This window comes from Lithobates pipiens, unplaced genomic scaffold (assembly GCF_037356315.1).
Source record: "Lithobates pipiens isolate NorthernLeopardFrog02 unplaced genomic scaffold, aLitPip1_a1.2 Scaffold_18, whole genome shotgun sequence".
Classification (NCBI taxonomy): Eukaryota; Metazoa; Chordata; class Amphibia; order Anura; family Ranidae; genus Lithobates; species Lithobates pipiens.
In genome coordinates, this window is record NW_027507758.1 from 402,789,975 (window position 1) to 402,807,579 (window position 17,605).

The window sequence follows — 17,605 nt, forward strand, 5'->3', positions numbered from 1 at the left end:
AGTGCTGCTCAAGAATTGTAAGAAAAGTCCTAACAGCATTAACATCAAAAGGACACTAGAGGGAGTCAAACTCTTACTCAAGGAACATCACACCACTTAGCATGATAACTGTGTCACAACCCCTGTGCTACAGTTGTAAAAAAGGTTTTAACGGGGATTGGAGTTGAGGGCTCTTGCAGCCTGGGGGAAAAACTGTTCAGCAGTTTAACAGTCCAGGTTTGGATACTTTGGTACCTTCTACCTGATGGCAAGATCTGGAAGAGACTGTGGGAGGGATGGGTAGAATCCTTCAGGATACTGGATTGCTTAGCTGGAGCATCGTGTATGGAAAATGTCCAGGATGGAGGGGAGAGGGACACCAATAATCTTTTCAGCTGTCTTCACTAGCAGCTGCGGGATCTTGCGTTCATCAGAACTGCAGTTCCCATACCAGACAATTTTGCAGCTAGTCAGCACGCTCTCAACTGTTCTCCTATAGAATGTAGTAAGGATGGGTGGAGGGAGACTGGCTTTTTTAAGGCGGCCTAGAAAATATAGGCCCTCTTGTGCATTCTTGGCGAGTGACGTTGGTTTTCCAGGTAAGATCCTTTGGGATGTGCTCTCCCAGGAATTTTGTACTGTTGACTCTCTCCACAGTCGAGCTGTCGATGGTCATTGGGGGGTGATCAACTAACTGCTGGTAGCAAGCAATCCCAATCTTTTCCATCCCTTTGTACCACTATCTTAAGCATAGATTTTATGGTCTTTTTTAATCTTTCGACCGGCCAATCCATCTTTGAGTGGTAGACAGACACAATTGTTTGATCTGGAACAGCTTGCACAGGAGAATGCCATCACCTTCAACATAAATGGAGTGCCTTAGTTCCTCAGAATTTCCTTAGGGAACCCAGTTCTTGAGAACATGTTAAATAATTACATGGCAGTTGCTTTTAAGGAGGTCTTCCTCAGAGGGACCTCACTGGATAACTTTTTGCATAATCAAGTACTACAAGGATATATTGATGACCTCAAGCTAATTTCACCAATTGCCCATCAACTTCTGGGGTTGGGGCTGCTGAGATAGGCCATTTAGTGCAGCTCATGGTTTTGTAACGAAAAAAGTAACCTGTCTGTCTGCAGACCGAGTTGATTGGCTTACCTTTATGAAAATAAACAAGTCCTGGATAAGCACTGAGTACAAAACACCTGCAGCTTATGTAAACTAGTACAATTTTTAACCACTTGCTTACTGGGCACTTAAACCCCCTTCCTGCCCAGGTCAATTGTCAGCTCTCAGCGCTGTCACACTTTTAATGACAATTGCACAGTCATGCTACACTGTACCCAAATAAAAACATTTTTTCACACAAATAGAGCTTTCTTTCTTGGTATTGTATCACTACTGGGGTTTTTATTTTTTGGTAAGCAAACAAAAAGACAGAAAATTTAGAAAAGAAATACATTTTCATAGTTTGTTATAAAAATTTGATGAACTGATGGGCACTGATAGGCTGCACTGATAGGCACTGATAGATGGTACTGATGGGCACTAATAAGGCAGCACTGGTGGGCACTGTTAAGGAGGCACTGATGGGCACTGATAGGTGGCATTGATGGGCACTGACAGGGTGGCACTGAAGTTCACTGAAAGGTGGCACTGATGGGCACTAATAGGCACTGGTAGGTGACACTGATAGGCAGCACTGATAGGTGGCACTGATGGGCACTGATTGGCACCATTAAGTGGCACTGGTGGGCATCGCTTAGCAGCAGTGGGCGTGGAGTGTGCGGGACCGATGTCCCATTTACACAAGCCAGTAATCGGCTTTTTTTCTGCTCACGCTCTTAGCTGGTCACGTAGTAAGCCTTACTTTGAACTGTGATCAGCCGAGTCTCGCGGACTCGCTGATCACAGAGAGCGTTTCCCATGCCCCGGAGGGGGCACGCAGAAAGCACATGCATGGGAGGATGTACACAGACGCCCTTCTGGCAATTTAGGCTCACGCTGTAGCCGTTTTTTGGTTATAGTGCGGGTGGGAAGAGGTTAAGTTGAGTATGGCTTCAAAAACATTATTATATGATAAAGCATTACCATTTTTTGCTACTGATGCAGGCTTGCCACCATTACAACTTCCTGCCATCATTACCATTTCCACCTCTCCTAGCCTGCCACCATTACCATATCCTGCCATTGCTGCTGGCCTGCCACCATGACCACCTACTACCAACCATTACCATCTGCTGTCATCACTGGTAGCCCATCACCATTTTCATCTCTTTCTACTGCTCCAAATATGTCACCATTATCATCTTCTGTCACTGCTTCTGGCCTACTGTCATTACTGTCATTACTTGTGCTGCTTCTACAGCTCTAGTCTAGTTTTTTTTTTTTATGCAGAGGTCATTCCTGAGTTGGGCATTAATGTTTGCAGTGTATTATACTGCTTAGGCAATGTCAGTGTGCCACACATATTTTTTCTGCAGTTGCTCCTCAGCTACAAAATTTGGGAAATTCTTTACACAGGAGTGTTTCATGCATTCCATACATTTTAAACAAAATTAAATTTATAAATACATTGATTTTGTTGGATGTGGTTTTGACAAATCATCTCATGTGTGCAGCATGCCTGTAATATTTTAGCTTTGTATTTCTGAAATAATCCACTGTAATTTTTCTTTTTGGATCAAACATGCCTCTCCTCTGCATCTTCAAATGCAGCCTACTTACAGTGTAATGCTTATATGCTACACGGTTTTGTAATATTTCTGTTTCGTGAACTCCTAATAATCCACTGTAATTTTTATTTTTGGATCAAATATAACTTGTTTCTCCTTCTTCAAATACAGCCTACTAAAATTTTTTACATGATGGGCAGCATGTCAGTGTAGTTTTAGATGCCCCATGTATCTGACATTTTTTTTTAAGGAAAAAAGTGCCTTGTTTCTCACTTTTCAAATGCAGTCCTACTGAAAAAGTTTACAGGATGATGTACAGCATGTCTCTGTAATATTTCTGCCTGATTTTAGATCTGTTCTATATTCTACTTCAACCGCCTGATTCTGTCTTATTACTGCTGAATAAAAAAACATGTAGCACAAGCAACCTAAAAACAGATATTACAATTAATCAGATAGGAGTGCTAATGCTATATGTGAGCCTAGGAATAATTTACATGTTTAACTGCTTGCCGCCTGCCAACCCACCGCCAAAATGATGGCGGGGCGGTGTGGCTCTCATTCTGGGACAACAGCAAATGACGGCTTCCCAGAATGGCCACTCTTGCATCCTGATTGGGGAACGCGCCACGTTGCTAGGACACGGCGCAACCCGATCTCTGGAAAGAGCCATGTCCGCGGCTTTTTAACCATGTGATCAGCTGTGTCCATAGATGTTAAAGAGAGTCTTTCACAAAGCACAATATTTAGATGAGAATCCATGGATGTAGTTATCATCTGCCAACTTCTATGTAGCATATAAATTCCATGCCCATAACTTAAAGAAGCACATTGCCTTGTGTCATCTATTCTATATACTAAGGTGACCAGATTTTTAAAATGAAATCCGGGGACATTTATTTTTTTACTAGTACTGTCAGTAATCAGTGACTCATAGCGGGACTGCAATATTGCGGTGGACAAATCAGACACTAAGTGACACTTTTGACACTTTGTGGAAAGCAGTGACATTAATACAGTGATCAGTGCTAAAAATATGTACTGTCAATGTACTAATGACACTGGCTGGGAAGGGGATAACACCTAGGGCAATCAATGAGTTAAATGTGTGCCTAACAAGTGTTTTCTCACTGTAGGGGAGGTGATTTTACTAAGGGAAGACATAGATCCCTGTACTTGCTTTTCAGGAACACAGGATCAATGTCTTCCACTGACAGAATGGCGAACTGCCTTGTTTACATAGGCAGACCACTAGGAGAGTCCGCCGGATCCGCTGATTGGCTCTGACACCCAGAAATGCAGGATCACGTATATAAGTGATCCTGTGCAGCGAGACCGCCCTGTAGCAGTAAATCGGCTATCAGGTGATCGGAAACTGGTTAAGATCATCATCATAATGATAACTAACAGGCAGCAGGCACTCTATCATGGCTCTGGCTGGCTGTGTCACAGTGTGTCACATAACATGGCTGCTGGGTGCTGATTTTGTTAACTTATGACCAATAAGTGCCCGCTGCCTGTGAGTTCTGATACCATCCATTATGCCAGAGAGACAGTGCAATGTAGTCTATTCACAGACACCCCCAAAGCACGCCTGTGTTGAAGCCTTGAAGGCACTGGCAGCCCCATAATTGGATCTGCTTCCCCTCTATTCCTGCTGCTGGACATCATCAGCTGAGCTCAGCTGCCTCTCTCTGCCCGTGGTCGCCTCCGCCGGCCTCACAGCCTCTCAGGTCTCCCTCTCTGGGACCCGGCTACTACTGGGTGGGGAGCGGAGGAAAATTACTCTGCTGGGGCAGGCAAGGAGATAAGCAGACAGTCGGCTGGCCAGGATTTGAGCCAAGCCAGAAGAACATGTGAGCGGAGCTGAATGGGCATGTGCCAGAAACTGAAGAAATAGTCCATCCGCTCTGACCAGCACATCATCATCAGAAAGGGACACAGATAATGGAAAAAATACACCCCCCTAAGCTAGTAGGAGCAGGGGTGTGTAATTCAGAATTCGTTTTTTTTTATTCTGCACTGACTGTCTTTGAAAATTGCCCCAGCTCCTGTTGAAGTCAAATCTGGGGACAAAACCGGGGACAGACTTGGTCCAGGGACAGTATCCTCAATCCGGGGACTGTCCCCTGAAACCGGGGACATCTGGTCACCCTACTATATACACATTAGGGGTTAGTGATATCACTCAGATTGAGCATGCATATCAACATGAATGACTGCATGAAATCTGGAGAAAATTAAGTCCATCCCCTATTACCTAATTGGTCCCAATAGGCCAGGGGTAGGCAACCTCGGCCCTCCAGCTGTTTTCAAACTACAAGTCCCATGAAACATTGCAAGACCCTAACAATAACAGGCATGACTCCTAGAGGCAGAGGCATGATGGGATTTGTAGTTTCACCACAGCTGGAGGGCCGAGGTTGCCTACCCCTGCACTAGGGCCATATGTGGGAATAAACCTAGATATAGCATCAAGTGGTATACATTTTATACATGCAGATAATATCATCCTGCTATAAGGAGTCATAAGAGAAGCTGTCATAAGAGAAGCTGTGGTACAAGTGTTTGTGAGTGGTATCATTGCTCTGGTTAAGCCAGACTAGGCTAACACCTCTGTAGGAACCAAAATGGATACACTGGTTCTAACTAGCAATAAGGACAGCGATAGAGCTGGTGGTATTCTGTTTGGTTTGAAATTCCCAGAGCACAGTGGTAGATAACCTTTGATGCACAGTTCAAGATTACTTCTACCGTATCCCCAGGAAACTTCTCGATACAGTTGACCCAACACAGAATTAAAATCTTGGTATAAACCTGTGAAGAATACTATAGCCTGTGGCAGACCAGGAAAAGTTTTTCCTTCTCACTCACTGACTTACTGGGCTACCCAGTATTGCACACATGTACATTTTGCCATACAGTATAATGGAGAAACTATCTCCTTGAAAGCTTGCAAATATACAGTTGCCCTATTATACTTAACATGGGCCCTCTGGGAACTCACAGGAGCAATGGGCTGCTACCTAGCTAGAGTGTAGGTATATTCACTGATTTGTAATCTGTGTTAGGCCATATCTGTTTGATAGGGCAGGCGATGGGGGCAGGTAGACTGTCTAATTATCCTTTCAAACTGTTATTCTATGTAAAGCTTCAGAGACTGCCTTTCACACTAAGATATGTTTTATTGAAGTTACTTCCTGTATGTTTGTGCAGTTTTCTGCTTCTGTAGGGGATTGACAAGCGAACAACCGATTTCCAAAGATAGTAGGACAAACCTCCAAAAATTCTTCCAATATATTAATAATAAAAAGGTCAGGTCTGAGCATATAGGCCCTTTACAAAATAATATGGAGTGGGTGACTGGGTACAAAGAGAAGGCAAATGTATTAAATACCTTCTTCAGCTCTGTGTATACAAAGGAGCATGGGAGCTCAAATCCCTAATGGGAATGATATTGACATAACGGCAAATGAACCACTAAGGTTCAAAATTGATAAGGTCCAGAAACATTTAGACAATAAAGGTGAATAAAGCACCTAGACCAGATGGCATACACCCATGTGTCCTAAAAGAGTTGAAGAACAGTTGAAGTAATTGTTTCTAATTTTTAGGGACTCTTTAATGACTGGCTTAGTACCACTGGATTGGCATAAGGCCAATGTGGTGCCTATATTTAAAAAGGGCTCAAAGACTTTACCAAGTAACTATAGACCTGTTTGTTTAACTTCTATAATTTGGATGATACTGCAGAGTTTAACGAAAGACCACATAGGTGATTTAGAAAAAAAAATATTTTAAGCAACAGACAAATTTGATTAATGAAAGACAGAAGTTGACAAATCAGATTTCTTTTGATGAGGAGGTAAGCAAAACCCTCGACAAAAGAGTGGCTGTGGATATCGTATACTTGGATTTTGCAAAAGTGTTTGACACTGTTCCCCCGCACACAGTGAATTTGTACCGTAAAATATACAAGCCTTGAAAATCAGTTTGTAAAAGGATAGAAGTTTGCCTAAAAGTCTGCATTCAGAGAGTAGTGGTTAATGATTCATACTCTGAATGGTTTAGGGTTGTTAGTGGTGTACCCCAATGTTCAGTGTTTGGACCCTTACTTTTTCATATCGATATAAACAGGGCTTTCTTTCCCAGAGAAAAGGTGCAGAAACTCACACCCCTTCCCTAGGCTATGCCTGTCTCTGCCCCTATCCACCCCTAGAACTGCCCCTTATCTCCACCCCTCCACACCTAGCACCACCCCCTTTAGAGAACAGGTATAACTTTGTGAGCTATACAAGTAACTTGTATACAATGTGTTAATAAAAAGCAAAACAGTAAAATAAACAAAACATTAGAAATAATCCAGCTCTTACCAAAGTAAACTCAGAGGCACTTCCAGATAATTTCAACCAGCCCATATGCAGCAGAGAGACACCCCCATATCACTCAAGAGACAGCCCCATGACCAGCAAATAGACTGTCCCATATCCAGCAAAGAGACAGCTCCATATACAGCAGAGACAGACATAACAAGCAAAGAGACAGGCCCAGAACCAGTAAATAGACAGCTCTATAACCAGCAAATATACTGCCCCATAGCCAGCAAATAGACTGCTATAACCAGCAAAGAGACAGCCAAATAACCAGCAAATAGACTGTCTCATATCCAGAAAAGATACAGACCCATAACCGGTAAAGAGACAGCTCCATAACTAGCAAAGAGACAGATCCATAACCAGCAGAGGCAGACCCATAACCAGCAAATAGACTGTCCCATATCCAGCAAATAGAAAGGCCAATAACTAGCAAAGCGACAGCCCCATATCCAGAAAATAGACAGTCCCATATCCATAAAATAGACTGCACCATAGCTAGAAAAGAGACAGACCCATAACCAGAAAAGAGACAGCCCCATAACCAGCAAATAGACAGCCCCATAACCAGCAGATACAGCCCAATCCAGGTATGAGACAGCCCCTTCTAGCTCAGAGACAGCCACTTCCAGTTTAGAGATACTCACGGACCCACATCCAAGAAAGCATTAACAAAGCCTCATCCTGCATTAATACTTTACCAAGAAAGGCTGCACAGCTTCTCTGTTACATTTCTGTGGCTACTGATTCCAGCAACACCTCTTCAGGCATTGCCAGCCCGCCTGGCTGCAGCTGCCTCTCTCACTAGCCCTTCTGGCTACTTCCCACGGTCTTTCCAGACTGTTACACTCACCAGCCATCCAGCTGACTTCTCCTGAATGTGCTAGCTGGCTTCTCAGCACTCCATTTTCATCTCTCCTCAGCCAATCCCCAGACGACATCCGCTTGTGCCACATAGGGAGGTGCTCTGACGTCATCACGTTTGCCTCGAGGAGGTGTCCTGGAGGTGTAGCTCTGCGGAGGACAGTGAGCAGGGAGAGTGTTATGGGACACTGATGATTTTATATTGCGCTATTTTGCAACTTTATTGTAAGTGTGATTTATTTATTTTTATTAAATTCTTTATTTAAATACTACACAATGGGAGTTTTTATTATTTATATTCCCTGAGTGGTACCGATCCAGGATCAGCTGTATTGCGGCATAGGTTTTTGGGAGACTGAATTCCCTGGGTTGCTGAAACCATTCTATTGGTCTTGGAGTCGGTAAGGAGAATATTTGCTCACTTCCTGGGTGTTTTTCCACTTGGCAAAGGGATTTCATACTCACTGATCTTCGTTAGCAATTCACCTAAGGACTTGTATCTATGGACTGATTTTCACTATACGTTCACTTTTTGGGACTCTGCCTTAGTTTTCACTTTTAGCATTTTTTCGTCACTTTAAATAATTATTTTTTTGATGTTTATTATATATGCTTAATTCCAGTGTGCAAATCTATTATATTTAAGCAGATTTTGTGCTATTAATCCAGCATATTTCTTGATATATTATTATTTATGTAAATTTTTCTTTTCACTATTGTTTTATCACTTAGCGCTGCACTTATTTTTTATTTGTCACTGATTTAGGGCCGGTTCACACAGCGGGCGATGCGAGGCGACACGACTCGCCTCGCCTCGCTCCCGCAAGTCGCCCCCGTTCTGTACAATGGAACCGTTCTGAGAGGAGCGACTCGAGTCGCTCCGACTCAGAAAAAAGGTTCCTGTACTACTTTTGGGCGACCTCGGGGCGACTTGCATTGACTTCTATACAGAAGTCATCTGCAAGTCGCCGCTGAGGTCGCCGCAGGTCGCGGCGAGGCAAGTCGGAGACGCCTCGCCTCGCCTGCTGTGTGAACCGGCCCTTAGGGATTTTCTTGTATTCTAAAACTCGAAGTGCTGGCAGCTCTACCAATTGATTTATATTTATTGTTTGGACATTCATATCCCCTCTCTAGCGCAGTGTTTGGCCTTTGGCTGTTTTTTAATGATGGAGAAGGACCTGGATGTTCTGGAACACTGTTTAATGAATCTGACAAAAAGGCACTTTGTCAGATTAAGCAGAAGCCCTTTACAGGCAGGGACTGCAGGCCCCTTTGTGAAGAGAAAAATCCAGGGCCCAGCTACATTTCTGTGGCTTATTCTAGCAACACCTCTTCAGGCATTGCCAGCCCGCCTGACTGCAGCTGCCTCTCTCACTAGCCCTTCTGGCTACTTCCCACGGTCCTTCCAGACTGTCACACTAACCAGCCATCCAGCTTACTTCTCCTGGATGTGCTAGCTGGCTCCTCAGCACTCCATCTCCATCTTCCACCCAAACTGCCTCTGCTGGCATGACCCCTGAGTATTCAAGAGGTGCCCTCCCCCTGCCAGTCTATTTGGTTGGGGATTGACTGAGGCCCTCATCAATACTCCAGGCAACTCCCCCTAACCTCCTTCCCATTCTTCTGGAAGCTTCGCCAAGGTTCCAGTAAGTAGGGGGGTCTGGCTCATCCTGACCCAGATTCAACACAGGCTTGGCCGCCAGCCAAGCCTATGTAGCGGCGGGCTCCTGCAGAGCACACGCTATGCGTTTTTCAAAATTAAATTCTACCTAAACTGCAGTTAGGTTTGGGTTTATTTGTCTAAATTTGACTTCGGCATCAGTCTGACTGGACTGTGAAATGTTCAGCCTGGCCACAGGGGGCACTGTCTCTTCTGGAAGGCGTGGAACTAGGGTCTGGTCGGATGTTTAAATTACTCACTCCCTTGGAGCAATGTCAGTGGGAGTGGCCCTCTCGCTGTGCCCTCTGGGAGAGGGTATTTAAGATGCAGACGTCACGTGGTTCGGGGTTCTGGTCCAGTATGATGTGCTGATTACATGGTCCTGGTCCTCCTGACCAGCTCCCAGGAAGGCCAAGACCTGGGGTGCGGATCCACCTGACTGTAATGCCTCGGGGCTGGCTAGCCCAGGGCAAAGAAACTAAAGGAGGATTCTGAGATGGTTGGGTGCCGTCTCCGGTTCGGGAGAGACCCATTGTACTTCGAGCATTCCAGGGGTGGACTCTTTAGAAGAACACCACGTACGGGTTGGTTTTCTTAACAAGAGCCTGGAAGGGCCGAAGTTACCGAAATAATCCGGTCTTGTGGATATTGTCAAGCAGGCTGAAAGATCCAGGTATCCTACAAGTGTTCTAAAGCTTAGTTTCCCTACATGTTCTGCAACAATGTCTTTGACAAAGACTTTGTTCCTGAGTAAGCACCTTGTTGGCTGCTAGGCCTTGTGAGAGAGGGATTGTCCAACCTGAGTGTTCATCCAGCTGCGAATGGCTATTCTCCGGATGCAGTAAAAAGTAAGCAAGTTTTTAACGTTTTTTGGACTTTGACATTGAGAGTACCTGAACTTCTCTTTCCAACCTTCTGATCCCAAGTTGAAAGACTGTTCAATGGTTTGAGTTTTGCAAATAAAATCCATTCAAGTGGATCTATTGTCAGTCTCAAATTACTGGGTCATCTACCACGGGACATCCCGTAGAAGTGTCACAAGGAGAATGGAAGGTAACGGTAAGCCCAAAAATAACCAGCAGCTCCTTGGGGGGTTAGTGCTACACCTAAATTTACCTACACTAGCAAAAACACTAGCAGTTTACACTAGAGGGTGCTACACTAGCTTAATAATAGCAAGTGTATGTGTGTCTTCTGTGTACTATAGAAGTTAAAGTAGTTTTAAACGCAAAAGATTTCAGCTTACCAATTCCTAGATATGGTGGATGTGCTAGTCTTCTTTTTTTTTTTTTTTTTGGCCTTTTCCATTTATTTTTACCTGTTGCTGCAGCCAGTAATATTTTTCAACTTTCTTGAAAAGACCAAGCTGCCCATCCAAAGTTGGAGGGTTGAGACAAACCATTTTCAGATGATTTCCAGGATTAATACCATACTTTACAGCCCCCCCCCCGGAAGTTAGAAATTACTGTGGTAGGCACTGCTAATACAGTGATCTCCACTAACTTCTGTGCCCCATTCTGAGCAGCTGCCCTCTTGCATTGTGGACACAGCAGTTAGCTCACTCAGCTTGGGTGCTTTTAGTGAATGCTTTACATTTTCTCAATGGATGCAAAGTGTTCTGTGATTTTACTAGATGGTGAGGCAGGGTAGTAATGTTACATTTGTTACTGGCCAGATTACCAGGTGAAAATTAGTAAACAAAAAACTGAAAATAAAGAAAACTAAAGAAGCCATAGAATTTTAGTTTTTTGGGTTTAATAGTTCTTAAAGGAAGCTAATGACTAATCAACGTTTGATTCCATCAGCAAGCTTGGCTAAGTCAGTATGTGTTAAATGTCTGCACCCCCTACTGTGTGCTGTGGTTCCACCTGATATGTCACTAGTATGGCTCTTAGTAGGAGGAATTCAGGAAGGTGGAGAGTGAGACCTGGATAAATAAAGTTATATCACAGTATGGAAATTTGGTGTTTGATCTCCCCTGATATTTCAGTTTGGGCTGGGGATAACGCTGGGGATGTGATAACGGAGTTCAGTTATCTGTCAGGTCTTTGGCAAGATTTTCCTGCACTATAGTTTGTGTCTCTGTCCCCTCCTGCAAACCTATAATGTATATTTTGTATTTGGTCAGCAATAATTGCATTGTATAATAATTAATACTTTTTAAGCACGCTTTAGACACATGCACAAATGTGGATTGATGGACCAATGTGGTCAAGGCTACTAAATGTTCTGTATTTGACTCTGGTGGTCTGTACATGTGCTACTGTGCATTAAAAGTTAGTGGACTATGCTACCTTAAGAAAATGACACATGAACTCCAGCTCATAAATGTAGGACAAAGTGTGGGCGTATGATTTATACCAGCAGCAATGAGCACAGGATGCATTTCTACAGCACAGATATCACCCTGCATCTCATCATATATTTTGAGCTTCAAAAATTGAAAGTCATTGCTGCTGCTATTTCAGAAAGCTGTCATTTAAATTATAATATTAATCATTCATATCTAAAATACTGGTATCTTGACACGGACACCATAACCTATCATTACTGGATCAGTTATTTATTCCTGTCCAATCACTTGGATGGCAGCCAATTATTTCTTGCAAATTGCTGTAACTGCTGCTAATCAGACACAATCACTGACCTATATTTAATATAAAAAAAAATCATAAACTCACTAGAAATGTCAATAAAGTAAATCAGGTACAAAGAACATTGAAATTTGAGGATTTTGCACTGCACGGGATTTTTGTTTAAAAATAGGCAATTGATAACTATTGATAACTGCACCTGGCAAGATGTGCTTAGATAACTTCAAGATGTCTTTAAAGTGAACCTGTGCTGTGCCCATAGAGGGTTCTGCTCTTGATTTCTTTTTCTTTGGTTAAGGTGAATCATACCCCCTTGATATATACTCAGTGCCAGTTTGTATATGTAAAACCTTGATAGGGTCCACAGTCACCACGAGCTATTGTCCTTTAAAGCACATGTAACCTGTTTATGACAATGAAAGTAACAACCTTCATAGATATATATATATATATATATATATATATATATATATATATATGTATATATCCCATAGTGTCACATCATGAAAACACTGTTCCCCAAAGTTCTGCACTGGCCCATGAGGGGTTATAAACAATCCCATATAAACAATCCCATAATCAAATCAGTTAACCCCCCCCCCCCCCCCACTTGAATCTGCTGCTGCCTACCTCACTTCCTATGATCCTTTCAATCAATCCTCCTCTTCCTCCCCTTGCTGCATTGTGAAAGAAAGGAGAAGGCTCTCATATGTAAACGCAAGCAGCATTTACTTATGCCATCAACATGTTTGGCAATCTCAGCAATCCTAAGACGCAGAGCCACTCTGTTTGGCTTTGTACATGAGGTCTTTAATCGTTGCTGTCTAATGGCAATACAATCACAGGGGTTGTGCAGGTACCCGGTGCATGTATATGCTCTTCAGTCCCAGAGGATGCTGGGACTGTGACATCATAATGGGCGGGGACATCATCCGGCGATGTCCCTATATAAGTTGCCGCACGCCGCCTGCCTGTCATTGTGGCCAGAGACAGCGATGAGGCAACAGCTCAAGAAGAGAAGAAGAGAAGAGAAGAACAGAAGAACAGAAGGCAAGAAGACAGCGGCGACAGAACACCGGGCCACCGCTTGTAAATGAGCTAGAAGAAGGCGCAGTGGCCCGGCAAGAAGAACCAAAGAGGGGGACAAGACCCCGAAGTCAGAAGCAGAGGGCGGCGGCGAAGAAGAAAGCCAGGCTCCTCCACTAGTAAAAGAGCTAGCAGAAGATAGCGGAGGAGTCTGGCGAGAAGACCCCCGAAGCTGTGCAATAAACTATTTTAACCCTTGTGTGTTGTGTTTTTTTTACATTTTTTTCACAGGTGAATGGGTAGGGGTACATTGTACCCCATACTCATTCGCATAGGGTGGGGGGCTGGGATCCGGGGGCCCCCTTATTGAAGGGGCTCAGGGATTCTGATAAGCCCCCCGCCCGCAGACCCCGACAACCAACAGCCAGGGTTGTCGGGAAGAGGCCCTTGTCCTCATCAACATGGGAACACCCCCCCATGTTGAGGGCACGCGGCCTGGAATGGCTCAGGAGGGGGGGGGGCGCTCGCTCATCCCCACCCCCTTTCCTGGCCGGCCAGGTAGCATGCTCGATTAAGGGTCTTATATGGACCTAGAGGGGGACCCCCACACTGTTTTTTCGGCGTAGGGATTTCCCTTTAAGTCCATACCAGGTGAAGGGGCCAGTGGCGCCTCCTTCGCTGGTCCCGGCTACCTGGAGCCACGCTCAAATGAGCAGACTTTTCTCTGGGCGGGAAAAGTCAGTTCATTTCAAAAGTACGGTGGACTAGCACATACAAGGCCGTATTGTCCGCCGGACTAGCACACACACGGCCGTATTGTCTGCCGAAATGCGAGCCCGGGGGACATATTTATGTGCAAAACTACTTTCTTAGTCCGCCGGACTTTTGGGTAAAAAAAGTCCGCTGGAGCCCACACACGGGCGGATTGTCCGGCGGACTCAAGTTTTTCACCGGATTGTTTGATCGTGTGTACGCGGCTTTAGTTCACCTTACAATAAAATTCTCAGTACATTAAAAAAAACACTGTTCAAGTTTTGAAGAAGCTGTTTTTCAATGTCATACCTACAGACTGTAAAAAATAGCTAGTAGTGTTTTAAATGCACTTGGAATGCATAGGTAATTTTATTGGAAAAGTGAACTAATCATTTAACTACTATAGATGGTCAGGAGGTGATAAGAAAGATCTGTCCATGGTGTGATTTGACTTTACAAAAAGCTTTGGTGTTAGGAAAAGTACTATTGCCTGGTTTATTTAACCGAAAAAAAAGAAAAGAAAAGACAGTTACATTGTTACATCCTACAGCCTTGTTTAGGTCTGGCAGCTTTATGTATGTGGTCTTGTTCATATTTAAGAGACACCCATACCACCCATTCATATAGTACAGGTGAATCTTATGCTATCAAGGTAATTAGTAATTTGCCAAGAAATATGGAATTTATGTAATTTCTCGTGAGCTTTGTCACATACAATATGTAAGTATAATGAACCAGGCGTCTAAGTGACTATTTTGGCGATCACCTTTCTAACGTTAGAACTAATAAAAACAGACATTTGTTGACAAGCATAATTCTAATGCTGAATCTATAAAAATACAAATCTTTGAAAGAATAGACAACATTTATAGAAGGTGGATTGATTTTTTATACTCAGTAGACAAGAGGTTTACTGGATCATGCTTGGAACTAGAATTCCTCAAGGAATGTTACCCATCATTATCAACAGAACAGACTTATTCCAGCATGATCTGTATACATTGTATATTATGGACTGAAGGACTACAAGTCCCAGCATGTCCTGTATACCCATTATATAATACAGTGGAGGACTACAAGTATCAGCATGTCCTGTATACATTATATATTATACACCGGAGCACTACAGGTCCCATCATGCCTTGTATACACTATAAATATTATGCAGCAGAGGAGCACAAGTCCCAGCATATCCTGTATACATTGGTAAATTAACACATATCCCCCTCACAGTTTTCTCCTTTTTTAATAACAATTGCAATAGATCTTATGGTAAATAAACCACAAGATATGCAGTTCAAAGGCAAGACCTCTGTTCATGTTGTACAGATAAATAAAGTTACCAACGTTGGAATTTATTTTGGAGTGCAGCCATTTTTTTCTTTTGAAAAGACAGGGAATGTCAAAGCTGCCAGTGCAGCCAGCCCTCTGATATTTCTCAATGCCACAGAGATAGGTTGTTAGGATTCACTGATAATGTATCATAGGATAAGCCTAGCCTATGATGCATTCCCCTCATTATCTAAACGCCATCTGTGTTGCCTAATTATATATTTTTGGTGTATCAGATTGAGCTACTGACATGGTGAGCATGTATGATATGTGGGTTACCCTTATTGTGGTTTATACATTTTGTCATTTGAGTCCGTTTGTTTTTAGAGTAATAACATTGTTATTTTTTAATGATGGGTGGAGGTTCAAAATGGGAATTTTGTAGTACTGTCCTTATTTAAGTTTTTCAAGTCCTAATAAAATTTGATATAAACGATAACGATAATCTACCTTTTGTGATCACATTTAATACCTACTGTCCTTGGGGGCTTTTCCCCCTTTTGTTTTGCTGTATACGGTCTCTTGGGAATGCTGACCCACATCAATATTATTATATTATTATTATATTGGTGAAATAATGGATCTTTTAATTGTCCATCCTTATATCTGTGGTGCCATACGGCATGACACCATCATTTTTGTAATCTTTGTGTTTACATGCCTTGGTGTTGGGAATCTTTTCAATAAAAACTTTTCAATAAAAGACAAAATAAACCTTGTAAGAATGTATTTTAAAATATGTTTACATATCTTCTGAGCATTTCCTAAAAATGTTCATACTTATCTATGATAGTTTTTAAAAACCTTTTTATATTTTTGTATAAATGAATGGGGACATATGCAGGCAGATAAATACCTAAAAATACTTCTATTCTCTATATTACACTGGGACCTGCTGCTCTGTGTCTTTCTCAGTAAGAGGGAACGATCAGCCCCACAGCATAAATTATCCAATAAGTCTGAAGCTCTCATTATCATCCTAAAGCCCCATACACACTATCAGATTATCTGCTGAGTTTTTCCTTCAGATTTACAAAAACCATGTAGTAGAAGGGCCTGCCTGATTGCATACACATTGAAACTCCTAACGTTTGTCCTCATATTATATGGTTTTGGTAAATCTGAAGGTAAAACTCAGCAGATAATCTGATATTATGTATGGGGCTTTAGAATATTTGTACATCTCACCATGGGGCTGGATCATACCATTTATGGCCATTTAATGTGCTTTATTTTTGCTGGTACTTTCAGTAAAGTTTCATCATGAAATATTTTTATAATATAGTCTTAGGCCCCTTTCACACATGCGGATCGTTAGTTTCATCAGTTCAGTCACGTTTTTTTTTTTCAAAGAAAAAACGGACGAGGTTTACATTATCGCCAGTTTTTCATCCGTTTTACATCCGTTTTTTACATTCTCCAGCTAGAGTCCTTAACCACTTAAGTCCCAGAGCCATTTTTTCATACAAAAACAGAATGTTTGTCCATTTACATCCGCTTTTCATCCGCTCTGGGTTTTTTTTTTAACAGAAGAAAAATAGGACTTTGATCCATTCCATGATCCATTTACATACATTTTTCTATAGAGATGCATTGATGTCCGTTTTTTATCCATCAACGGATTACTGAAAAATGGACAAACTGTCCGCATGTGTTACTTATTAGTCTATCATAAGAGGACAAAAGAGCAGTGCGTGTTGCTATACTTCCCCATCTTGCAGGAGACTCGTTATGGAAGCTCCATGTTGGCTATATTCATTAATGCTTCTCTGCTTATCATTTGTCATTGCTTGTTAAAGCTGTGAGCAAACGTAGGAAATGTCTTATATTTATCTACAGTCCTTTCTTATTTGTTTTCACTTTAAAGTACCACTACGCTTATATTGCTTTCAAGTATGTATCTTCATGGAAATCTATGGTATATAGTTTTAAAAAAATGCAAGGTTCTTTTAATAATTTTATAGGCCTGTGGACATATTTTAGTTTTCTTGCACATTTAGTCTCTTTAATATCTTGGTTATTATTGAAATTGCTAGAGCATTCTTATATAAAGCCCTATTCCTCAGTACAGACAATGGAGTCAAGCCATTGTTCTGACAGACAGCAGCAGCAAGAAGGAATGATAACTGAAAAAAAAATACATATTGGGAACCTGTCAGTACAGAAAAATGAGATGCCACTGCCAACTTGATTTAAAATAAATGTTCCAGGGTCCTTGAGCTAGTAACATAATGTTTAGGTTTGCACAGCATACCTAAACAGTATGGCATACTTATCTCCTACTGCACCCTCCTCCACTGAGGATGGGTCCAGACTTGAGTCACCAATCAGCCCGCTACTTACTACAG

At 42.4% G+C, this 17,605-nt stretch overlaps 1 long non-coding RNA gene across 2 annotated transcripts in view; it reads right to left on the reverse strand.

The window, feature by feature from the left end:
• LOC143988382 (uncharacterized) overlaps window positions 1-17,605 on the reverse strand; it is a 949,733-nt gene that overhangs the window by 1,154 nt on the left and 930,974 nt on the right. For both annotated transcript variants that reach the window (XR_013276841.1, XR_013276842.1), the window contains exon 6: window positions 7,882-8,042. This is a non-coding gene — a long non-coding RNA (uncharacterized LOC143988382). The remainder of the gene's footprint in view (window positions 1-7,881; window positions 8,043-17,605) is intronic.